This window comes from Apodemus sylvaticus, chromosome 9, assembly GCF_947179515.1.
Source record: "Apodemus sylvaticus chromosome 9, mApoSyl1.1, whole genome shotgun sequence".
NCBI lineage: Eukaryota > Metazoa > Chordata > Mammalia > Rodentia > Muridae > Apodemus > Apodemus sylvaticus.
In genome coordinates, this window is record NC_067480.1 from 35,633,198 (window position 1) to 35,645,447 (window position 12,250).

General features: G+C 39.6%; 1 long non-coding RNA gene across 2 annotated transcripts in view; it reads right to left on the minus strand.

The window, feature by feature from the left end:
* Positions 1–12,250, minus strand: part of LOC127692974 (uncharacterized) — a 62,432-nt gene that overhangs the window by 32,358 nt on the left and 17,824 nt on the right. Inside the window, exon 3 of one of the 2 annotated variants that reach the window (XR_007979564.1) lies at positions 6,292–7,740. The exons of the other annotated variant lie outside the window; for it this stretch is intronic. This is a non-coding gene — a long non-coding RNA (uncharacterized LOC127692974). Of the gene's footprint in view, positions 1–6,291; positions 7,741–12,250 lie in introns of those variants that run through there. 2 annotated transcript variants of the gene reach the window in all.

A 12,250-nucleotide genomic window follows, 5' to 3' on the forward strand; every position in this document is an offset into this window, starting at 1 on the left:
AACCAAGCTATTCCATGATAAAACCAAATTTATACAATATCTTCCCACAAATCCAGCCTTACAAAGGATAACAGATGGAAAATGCGAAGACAAGGAGGGAAACCACACCTTAGAAAAAGCAAGAAAGTAATCTTCTTCCAACAAACCCAAAAGAAGATACCCACACAAACATAAAAATAACATCAAAAATAACAGGAAGCAACAATCACTATTCCTTAATATCTCTTAATGTCAATGGATGCAATTCCCCAATAAAAAGACATAGACTAGCAGAAATATTTTTCATGTAAATCTTGAATTTTATCAGAAAATGTTTGTAATTCCTCTTTCAATTAATTAAGTAATGTTTTTTATATCTACTATTTCATCTGCATTATTTTTCACGATAATCTTTAATTTTAATATATTTTTCTATATATTTCTTCTATTTTATCAGAAATATTTTCCATGTAAATCTCTAATTTTATCACAAAATGTTTTTAATTCTACCTTCAATTAATTTAGAAACATTTTTATGTCAACCTTTTTATATGTATAATTTTCCATGAAATAGTCAATTATAACATGTTTTTCTATATATTTCTTGAATTTTATCAGAAATATTTTCCATGGAAATCTCTAATTTTACCTGAAAATGTTTAAAATTCCACTTTCAATCAATTTAGAATTATTTTTATGCCTACCATTTTATCTGTATAATTTTGCATGATAATCTTCAATTTTAACATGTTTTTCTATATATTTCTTCAATTTTATCAGAAATATTTTCCATGTAAATCTTCAGCTTTATCAGAAAATATTTATAATTCCACTTTCAATCAACTTAGAAATTCTTTTATACCTACCATTATTATATCTATATAAAATTTTCCATGATAATCTTCAATTTTAACATTTTCTACATTTTTCTACAATTTTATCAGAAATATTTTCCATGTAAATCTTCTATTCTATCATAAAATATTTCTACTTCCTTTTTCAATCAATTTAGCAATGTGTTTTACGTCTACCATTTTACTCTTTAATTTTCCATGAAAATTGTCAATTTTAACATATTTTTCTATATATCTCTTCGATTTTATCAGAAATATTTTCCATGTAAATCTTCAATTTTATCATAAAATATTTTTACTTCCTTTTTCAATAAAAGAACATGTTTTCAAAAAAAAAAAGTAAAGAAAAAGAAACATGATCATGCCAGTAATAAGTCACATTCTTACAATGGTCCAAATCTCATCAATTAGCTTGAGCCTGCCCAAAGTCTATAGCTAGTATCATTCATGTTGATCCATTGTTTTATTAATCCAAGGACCCTTTCGTTCTAGGTACTGTACTCACTCTGACACATAGGGATCTAGACTCAGGTAGTCTCCACTGCTTAGATAAAGCAGCCCTCACCAGAGGAGCTCTAGTTCAAGGCTTCTTCATACCTATTCTAGATCAAGTTCCCTAATATTCATGAACAGATCTTCAAATATTCACATCATTTTACAATTCACTTTGGCATTTATTTTTATTTGACATCATCTAAGTTTTTCTATGTCCATGAAAAAAGTATACAATTCTCTTATGCACGTCCTCAAACTCACATAAAGTAGGAATGGGACTGTTCCCATTTCATTCCTCAGGTTTTAGCAATTAGCAGCATGTGGTCATTTTATCAAGTCTTACCTCCTCCTCAGTATCACATTCTATCCTTAGATACCTTGGTCTATATTCCTCAAAGATAAGAACTCATTCCAAAAACAAAATAAACAGGACATTTCCACATTGTCGTACTTCTAAAGTTAATTTGATAACTTATCATTATTAAATATTTATCAGGGATAAAATATTTTATAATACTTGAACTTATCTGTGACTTATCTACCTATGGAGGAAAGGGACAAAACCCAGAAAGTGTATTTCTGCTCAATAAATATTGCTGAACTGAACTAAACGTGGGAGGGAGCACAGATATACCAAGGAGACAGGTCCCAGAAGAACAAATACAGTTAAAAAGCTGTTCCTTGCCTCATTCCACATAAGTTGAACCTCCTCTTCAGTGGCATCCTGGCCCTGGAACTAGGTTTGACACTGGGACAAATTGAAGAGCTAGGCAAAGTTGTTAAAAGTCATCCCTTGACCTCTTGACCTATTTCTGAGACCAAAGTTGAGCATGCACTTCTTGTCACTAAGAGTTTCTCCCCATTATTGCCTACTTTTCGTTCCCATGGAGCAATGAACAGCAACAAGCAGCACAAACCAGGCAGAACTTGACACTAACTTGAGCCACCAAGAAGAGGGAGCCTCCGTGGAAGAATTGTCTCCACCAGATTAGGCTTTGTGCATGACTGTATCGGATTGCTTTGATTAATGATTCATGCGGGAGGAACCAGCCCATTGTGGGTGGTGCCACCTCTGGACAGATGTTCCTGGATTGTATAGTAATGAAATCTGAGAAAGCCATGAGAAGCAAGCCAGTAACCACTGCCCCTCAGGATCTCGATTTCAGAACCTGTAAGGCAAATAAACTGTTTTATTCCCCAACTGGCATTTGGTTGTGGAATTTATCAGAGAGATACACAGCAGGCATTTATCATAGAATTAGACAGCAAACTCAAACAGAAATTAGAATAAAGAGTGTGGGGTGTTGCTGTAACAGACCTGACCATTAGTGAGAGGGCAGTAGAGGATTTTTTGGACTTTCAGATGTAAAATCCATCGAGTATTCAAGAACTGTTTCAGAATTTGGAAGATAAGCTGGGAGAAATGCAAAAAATGGAAACCTGGCTTGAAGTTTCAGAGGAGAGCCAAGACTCTATCAGACCACTCATGAAATATTTTGATTAAGAATATGTAGGAGGGCTGGAGAGATGGCTCAGCAGTTAAAACCACTGACTGCTCTTCTGGAGGTCCTGAGTTGAATTCCCAGCAACCACATGGGGGCTCACAATCATCTGTAATGTGATTGGATGCCCTCTTCTGGTATGTCTGAAAGCATCTAAATGATGGGGGCTGGAGAGGTGGCTCAGCACTTAAGAGCACTGACTGCTCTTCCAAAGGTCCTGAGTTCAAATCCCAGCAACCACATGGTGGCTCACAACCATCCGTAATGAGATCTGATACCTTCTGGTGGGGTGTCTGAAGACAACTAGTGTACTTACATATAATAAATAAATCTTTAAAAAATTGAAAAAAAAGGAATATATAGAGGTCAAACTTTGCTTTCCTGGGACAATTGTTGCTGGTGACCTATCGCTGAAAGGTTGGCCATGGTTAATAAAAGACCAGTATCACTGAGGCAAAATCTTGTGGGAAGGGTTTCCTTAGAGACATCACACAGACACTGTAGGCCACAGGCCGCACATCAGGCAGGCAGCTGAACTTGGTAAATTGTTGGGGTCTCCTATGTGGTGCTGATTTCTGAAGACATGAAAGTGTAGTGGAGAGCAGCTGAGTTTGGTACTACGTGAGACCAGGACAAGCCACTGGTAAAGTTGCAGCCTTGGATGCAATAGAGACTCCAGGATGGACGGTCTCATGGAGAGGAGAGGCTTGGCACCATGTGGCAGGGTTGGAGTCCCTGAGAAGACCAGGGAAAGTTTGTGACAATGCATTCTAAGATGCAGTGGAGACCCTGGCTCAGAAGTGCTACCAGGTCTATGGAAGCTAAACCTACTGCATGAGTTCTGCACATGTTGGTGGCAGAGCTGGAGAATTTGACTGCCCAGGCTCTTTGGAGTCCAGAAGCTGGTAAGTGAGTTCCAGATATCAGATACTATTGACACTATTGGAATTTGCTTTTGCTTTGGTCTGATTATCACTGTGCCCTTGATTTTCCCTCCTGGGTGTGTGTGTGTTTAACTTTATTTACATTTATAGGAGCCCAAGAGTTAGAAGGCAAGATATTTTTTGAAAAGATATTGAACTTTTAAAGTGTTTGAATTTTTTTAAAGATTGTGGGACTTTTAAAGTTATACTGTGTTTGATCTTAATATCAACATGACTTGGGGAGCAAAGAAGAAAAGTTATAGTTGAATAGTCATCCATTTTTGTGCCAAGCAGAGCAGGGGTCAATTGTGCTACTTTTGTCAATTTGATACCAAACCAAAGTCACCTGGGAAGAGGGAATCTCAACTGGAGAATTTCCTCCAGTAGATTACCCCTTTGGGCAAGTTTGTGGGTATTTTCTTGATTAATGATTGATGTGGGAGGGCCTGCCCCACCCTGGACGACGCCACACACCTCCTTACCCGCAGTTGGACCTACATGGTATATGAAATCCTGCTGAGCTAGCCATAGGCATCAGGCCTGTGAGCACTGCTCTTCCGTGGTCTCTGCTACAGCTCCTGCCTTGGTTTTCCTTGATGAACTATAACCTGTAAGCCAAATAAACCCTTCCCTTCCACACGTAGCTTTAAGTTGTGATGTTTAACACAGCAATGGACAGGGAACTAGAACAATTGCAGGGGTTGGTGGCTTGTACATGACCTGTCTCTCTCTGGACAGACACATATACTTGACCTGCACATATTAGCTATCACAAGCCTTGTCTATTCTCACATAGAGGATGGGAAAAAAAAAACATTTTTACTCACTGTGAAATAGTGACAGGGGTGATACTTATTGCTGCTGATGGTGATGCTTCTGCTGATGCTTCTGCTTCCTCTTCTCCCTTTCCTCCCCTTCCCCTTCCTCTCCTTCCCCTTCCTTCTTTTCTCCTGGTCCCCACCCTTGTCCTCGATCTCGTCATCGTCGTCGTCGTCATCGTCGTCGTCGTCGTCATCATCGTCCTCCTCCTCCTCCTCCTCCTCCTCCTCCTCCTCCTCCTCCTCCTCCTCCTCCTCTTCCTCCTCCTCTCCTTAAACTTTTATATAGCCCATCTTGGCCTAGAACGTTGATGTTGCCAAAAACAGTCTGGCACTGCTGCCTTTGAGTCTTAAGGGTTGCCATTACACACTTATGACATCATAACAGGCTACTGGGGATCAAACCCAAGGCCCATGGCCAGTGAAGCAAGTGCTCTATCAACTGAGTACAGCCCTGGTGCTTCTACTCCTTTATGTTTTTATTCTTTAAACAGATAGTTTGAGGCCTGTGAGGCTGTGAGGCCTGTGTGGGGCTCAATGGGTGAAGCTACTTGTTGCCAAGACAACCTGAGTTTCATTCTCTGTATACACGTGGTAGAAGAAAACATCAGCTCCTCTAATTTGTCCTCTGATCTCTATATGTGTACTGTGTTACAAATCGGCATGCAAAATAAATGTTTAAAACTGTGAAAGAATTAAATATACAGTTTACTTATATTTCATCATGAAGATAATACTAACCTGTAATTGCAGTTCACCTCTTTCCACAAATGTTTTTCCACATTATTACCAACACTTGTATACTTTACCTTTTAGTCCATAATATTTCAAGAAATGGCATTTTCAAACTTAGATACTATTGATCTCAATTCTGAACTGTTGTAAATAAAGCTTTGACAAAAGACTTTCTACAGAGAGATTTTTGTGCATCGAAGACAATGGTTTTAGGGCCAGTTCCCCAAGGTACGATGATGGAGTCAGAGTATGAATAATTTTAAAGCTTATGTAAGCACATTACCCAATTGCTTGAGAAGCATTATTGTTCATGTATAAAATTAATTTGCCTGTAAATTAAATTTAATTCCAAAGTACTTTTTATTGTTTTTCTATTCCATAAATTTTATAAGGTCATTACAGAAAAGTTAGACAATATAGACAATCTACTAGGAATGAAATGGAGATTATGGGCGACTTCATTATGTGGAGTGAACCAAGCCACATCTCATTACAAAGACTTCCAGGTGTAGGCAATGGTATTTGTGTGTGTGTGTGTATGTGTGTGTGTGTGTGTGTGTGTGTGTGTGTGTGTCTTATATGTATGTATAAGAAACTCTGCAAGGTCTCACAGAAATGTTGTAGATTGTTGCCAAGGTTGGAGGTATATTTCCAGGATGCATATGATTATCAAATAATACCAACTCCATAACCACTCTAGACCCAAGGCATGCTTATAAAGCCAAATGGAAGAAGACTAAAGCCCTTTCTCTGTACATGCAATTCAGATTCATCAAATGCATTACATACCTTTATTTCTCTAAGGAACGACTCAATTGGGTTTGCTTACTATGCCCCGTCTGGTATAATTCTAGACTCCTGCTGGGCAGAGTATCATAAACCTCTAAGGCTCTTGTCCTCTTTTGTAGTTTGCTTATCCAGATATGTGCCATCTATTTCTATATCCATAATTTATTGCCTGCTCTTCACAAAAGACTCTGCTCAGAAAATGGTATTCTAGTTTCATTCCTACCAAGTTGTTTATGACAAAAAAAAAAAAAATCAGGATAGTTTTTTTTGGTTTGGTTTGGTTTTTTGGGTTTTTTTTGTAGGAAACCTTTCTATATCAACTTCTGGGAGCTTGAATTACTTTTGTCACAGTCTGTGAGGCTTCATAAGGGCACCGTGCATACTCAGTTAAAGGGAAAGAAACATTTATATTTGAGCCATGTGCTATAGATTATGTGTATATACGTATCTGTGTGTGTGTATCTGCCTGCCTGCCTCTCTCTCTCTCTCTCTCTCTCTCTCTCTCTCTCTTTCTCTCTCTCTCTCAGTGTGTGTGTATGTGTAATAGTTTTATAAAATCAGAGTTCAATTGTATATAGGAATGAGTTGGTTCTACATTCAGAGGCAACATCTATGCAAAATATGTTTGACTAATGAATGATTTGGCTTGTTTTATTTTTGTAGGCCTTTGTCTTTAAATTTTTCACATTCCAAATTCATCAGACTATGTTTCATGTGAGTATTTTTACCTCACTGTAACACTTGTTTATTCAGCACCTGCGTATCTTTATATATTCAAATCTCTCAACTTTTAAATGAAAAAATAAAGCATTGCTTGACTTAGATACTGGAAAGCACCCCTCCCCTCTACCTCAAACTTGAACAGATGTTTTCTTAAATTCTCTCGTGATGTTTTCATTTTAGCTGGGTATTCAATCCTTCTGTAACTTATCTTGAATGTGTTGTGAGGCAGAGCCCTTTATGAGTTTTTTCTCTTAGGTGACTAGTCAGTTATCCCGATGTAGTATTGACTAATCCATCATTCTCTCATTGGCCTGTAGGTAATATATGTCTCCTTATAAGTATTTTCTGTTCTGCCTATTTCAATGATTGCTAACAATATCTAGATTTCAAAGTGTTGTGTTTGTGTGTGTGTATAAGTATGCTTGCATGCATGTGTGCTTAAGTGTGTGTGTGTGTATAAGTATGCTTGCATGCATGTGTGCTTGAGTGTGTGTATGTGTGTGTGTGTGTGTATGTGTGTGTGTAGGGGGTGTGATTTGAATATGAACTTTCCCTACAGTCTCACATTTTGAATGTTTGGTCTCTGACACTATTTGTGGGAACATAGAAGCGGGGGCTAGTATCTGGAAGAAGGTCACTGAAGTCAGGGCAAAAGTCTACAAAAATACCATTTAGCTTGTTTTGTGTTGACTAATTCTAGACCTGGGGCCTACCCTGAAGTGTGGTTGATATAACCAATAAAATTCCATTGGAGAAAACTAATTTTTCTTTTGCAAGGAGGTATCAATTGCAGATGGCTACTTTGTTCACTTCCTCCTCTCAGTGCTGGGACCCCATCTGACGTGAACTTGTATGGGTCTTGTGCTACCACAGTCTTTGGAAGTCCACACATGCCTCAGTTCTGAGGTGTCCGGAGGGCAGACTGTAAGAATCAGAGGTAAAGAATGGCATCTTAGTTTGGGGTTCCATTTCTGTGAAGAGACACCATAAACAAGGCATCTCTTATAAGGGACCACAATTAATTGGGCTTGGCTTACAGTTTCAGGGGTTCAGTCCATTTTCATCATGGTGTGAAGTACAGCAGGGTCCAGGCACACACAGTACTGAAGAAGGTGCCGAGAATTTTACATCTTGATCAGAAGGCAACCAGGAGAGAGGAACCTCAAAGCCCACCCCCACAGTGACACACTTCCTCCAACAAATCCACACCTACAAGGCCACACCTCCTAATAGAGCTACTCCCTGGGCCAAGCATATTTAAAGTACCACCAACGACTCAAAGGACAAGAGTATCCCAAAGTTGTTTTAAACTAAAGGTATTATTAATGTTTCTCTCTTAAGGAATTTATATTCTGGGCTGGAGAGATGGCTCAGTGGTTAAGAGCACTGACTGCTCTTCCAGAGGTCGTGAGTTCAATTACCAGCACCCACATGATGGCTCACAACCATCTATAATGGGATCTGATGCCCTCTTCTGGTGTGTCTGAAGACAGCTACAGTGTACTCATATACATAAAATAAATGAATCTTTAAAAAAAAGAATTTATATTCTTTCATATAAATGAATTCAAGTGGCTATTGTAATATGCCATATATTAGCATGACTTCTACATTTTCGTATTTATGATTGTTACTTGCAATGCCTTCCCTTTCTTGGGTGTTAGCTGTGATGTAATCATTATGGGACTGAAGTAATTCTTTAAGCTTTTTGAGGTCTTCGGTGCCGTATTTTCTGGATGTCTGCATATGTGAGCATGTTTGACTCTTTTCCCTCAGGGGAGAACTGTCTTTGCCAGTTTCAGAAACATGGGGTTTCCAGGTGTAGTAGTGTCCGCTGTCCTGCTGTCTTTGTCAGCATTTGTTTCTAAGAAATGAAAAGCGATGCTTTCCCTCTGTTCTCCTCTAAATAAGTCATCCTTCTTTTGTCGATTTTGCGCTGTTGCTCCATCTTAAAATTGCTAACCCACACCAGTCACAGCAGGCTGCTTCTTTCTTTAAATACTTTTGTGAGGACGTAGCCATGGTCATTCATTTACACATTGTATATGATGGTTTTCATATGCTACAGTGGCAGGCCCAGTAGCTGCAAGAGGGACCAAAAGCCCCCACCCCACCCTAACCCCTACCCAATGCTTAATGCCTGAACTAGTTACTATCTTTCCCTTTACAGGAACGTTTGTCCAGCCCTGTTCTAGGCTAGCCCGGAAGAACGGATTCTAACAAGAGCATTTCAAGCCTATAAAGAACGGCAGGGTGGATGGCCATTTGTCAGCTTGAAAAACCTTCGAACACATTCCCTAATATCACACTACCAATGTGACCTCCCGAAAGTTCACATGACAAACTTGTAAACACTGTTTGGAAATGATAGATACACCAACACCCTGTACAGAGCCAGGCCTGCCCCCAGCCATGATTCAAAACCAGCCCGCTGGTGCCAATTTCACTCTCTCTGAGGGAGGTAGGAGCAGGGGAGAGAGAGGAGGATGCCCTCTCTGCATAGCTGTGTAAGTTTAGAGCTGGATCCAGCTGTCATATTATCGAAGCTGCTTATTTCCTCAAAGCAAAACTTCCTTTAGGGCAGAGCGATCTTGCCAGTGGTAGAGGTTTAATTTATCAGCAGCCTAATTGAATTTTCTCTGTTTGGACAGACTGTAATTTGGTGGTGGTGAGAAGCCCTTTGAACAGTTCTGTTGCTTTTTGGCTGACAATTACGTGACTTCGGTTGCTCTCTCTCCGAGCCACGCGGCTCGCACGTACATGGCAGATTTATTTTCGCTTCCTCTTTGGGTGCTGTTTCAATTCAATGCTTGGGTGAGATCAGCTTAGGCAGACAAGGTAACTCGTCTAATTTGACTTACACCAAATTACATTCGGTACAAAAGATTGGAGCATTTTAAATCAGAGAATCAAAAAAAAAAAAAAAAAAAAAAGACACATTCTTTTATGGCTCCTAATTAGAAAAGGTAACATACTCAGCAGAGACCTGGGCCTGCTGTGAGGTAGTTCATCTCCCCAGATGGAGCGCTTTGCTCTCAGCTCTCACCACACGAGATACAGGAAGGACTTCCGGCTTCTTTTTTTTTTTTTTTTTTTTTTTGACAATACAGAATTTAATCTAAATTTGCTTTCTCTTCCAGCTACAAGCATTTAACTTGCATAAATCACTGAGCGAGCAACATGAATTTAACGCCATTCTGTGGTTGGCTGTTTTCATATGTATCTAGAAATAGTCTCACAATCTTTAGCAGGGGAAGAAATTAAGCCCATCTGTTTTGAAGATGTGAAGAAAAGCTAGCTCCCTTTGCCATCACCGGCTGAAAGCTTCGCATGGATTTCCAAAATTGTGGACTTCTGTGGGTCAGGCTAGGCCCTGGAGTCCTTCGTTATTTCACTGGTAAACTGAGACACCTTGTTTAGACTAGAGGCTGGACCTTGTGCTAAACCATTGAAATATTAAAATGTTTAATTCTTATAACAGCTCTGTGTGGGCAGGTACTGTTTATTAAAATCTACTTTACAGGTGAGAAAACCGAGACAGGTTCACTTAGCCTGGGTCAGAGGCTGCCAAGCTCCTAAATGCTAAGTTACTATGCCTTTGTCCCATCTTCATTAGCATCCTTCACCATGAAAGGGAAATACTCGTCTCCTAGCAACATGAAGTGTCCTCAGCTCACCCGGAGCTCCCACTGTAAGTACCCCTAAGATGAGGCTCCTGCAGCCCAATTCCATTTCTCCTGATTTTTTTTTTCTTTCTTTCTGGGATTTCTACATTGTTAGATCGTGAGTAAGATGGCATCTACAAATCTACTGACTCTTGAAGTTACCTGGAGAGGGTTCAAACCAACAGTGTGTTCAGTTGATCTTTATGTCCTGACATTGATTCACGATGTTCCTTGAATTAGGCTCCTTGGAAATCCCATTTACCAAAAATGGAAGCGTCCTTTGGCTGTGTAGAGAAGTGGTCTGCCTGTGGTGACTTTCACATGGACATTTAAACATCTTCAAGAAAGATGACTAGACCTCAAGTCAAAATACTTTGGAATTAGAGGCCCCTGGTTGTTTTTTGCTGCTTCCGGACAGATATTTGCAGCATTGTTTATCTATTGATGAACTGTATTCTACAGTTTATAATACTAATCCCCCCCCCAGCATGGCTAAAATTCTATAATTTCAAGCCTGGCAAATGGGAGAAAGTCAGTTACCCAGAAAGAGAAATTTACCAAGTATCTACCTCTACGCTTGGTCTTTTTATTAAATATATGATGTCATATAACATAGAAACCTATGGCATAATTACTGTAAAGACCACATTGCACATTAGAAGACTAAGAAAACAAATTGAGGCTGAGGAAATAGGTCCATGGGTAAAGTGTGTAAAAGCCAGGTCCATGTCCATTACCATAACACCAGCAGGAGGTCCCATGGTTCCCCAGAGCTCACTGACTAGCTTGTCTAACTGAATCAGCAAGCTCAAGGGTCAGTGAGCGATCCTGCCTAAAAAGTAAATAAAAATAAGGCAGTTATAGAGTGAGATATCTGACATCAACTTCTGACTTCTCCATACACATACATGTGTGGACACACACAAGCACACAAAACGAAACCTCATTGTACAATGGTCATTTGTTAAAAGCTGCTCTGAGGAAGAGTGGGAGCTTCAGTCTAAACTGTTGGAGTGCGTTTAGGTTCTATCATATTTAATGGTTTGTAGTTGGATTTGATGACAGGCTTGGACTTCTCACATTCAAAATTTGCTGATGGAGCTCTCTAAAATGCAATGTTATTACAAGCCTCCAAACACAATAGTGGACTTGTCCGAATTCCTTGATTTGGATCCTGCAAAACTTAGAGAGCACTGCACACAGTCTTTCTGTAGAAGAATGGATGCTTGGGTTTCTAGGCCAAGCTTGGACATGCAGGAACTGGAAGAACACAGGTAAACAAGAACCTTTTCTTCTCAGAGCTCACTTTCATATGCAAAGACACCGAGAGTGACTGAGTTTGCTTAGAATTCAATAGACTCTCCAGTTTTTGTACTCAAATTAGATGTTTTTTATAATTTTTTTATAGCATAGATATGAATTCCTGCTCTCTCCTTTCACTGGGCAGAAACTCCAGAGAGAGTTGACAGCAGTCTCAACAACCTGCTGTTCAACATGGCTCCATCAACTCAGGTGCGATCTTGCCCCAATGATTCAAATACTCCACAAAAACTGCTGTTTCTTTTCTTGTTTCCTGTGGCCTATCGGATTCTTGCTGGAAAGTGATGGTGGTGACTGAAGATGCAGTTTCTAAAGGAAGGTGGAGGCTGAGACCCTAAGGCAGAGAATCAGGAGAGACTCTACTGCGTTCATGGGCCAAGCCCCTAAAGGAGGCCATGTCCTAACAGTCTTATTACCAGGAACCAAGCAGCTCCCTGTACTAAGCCT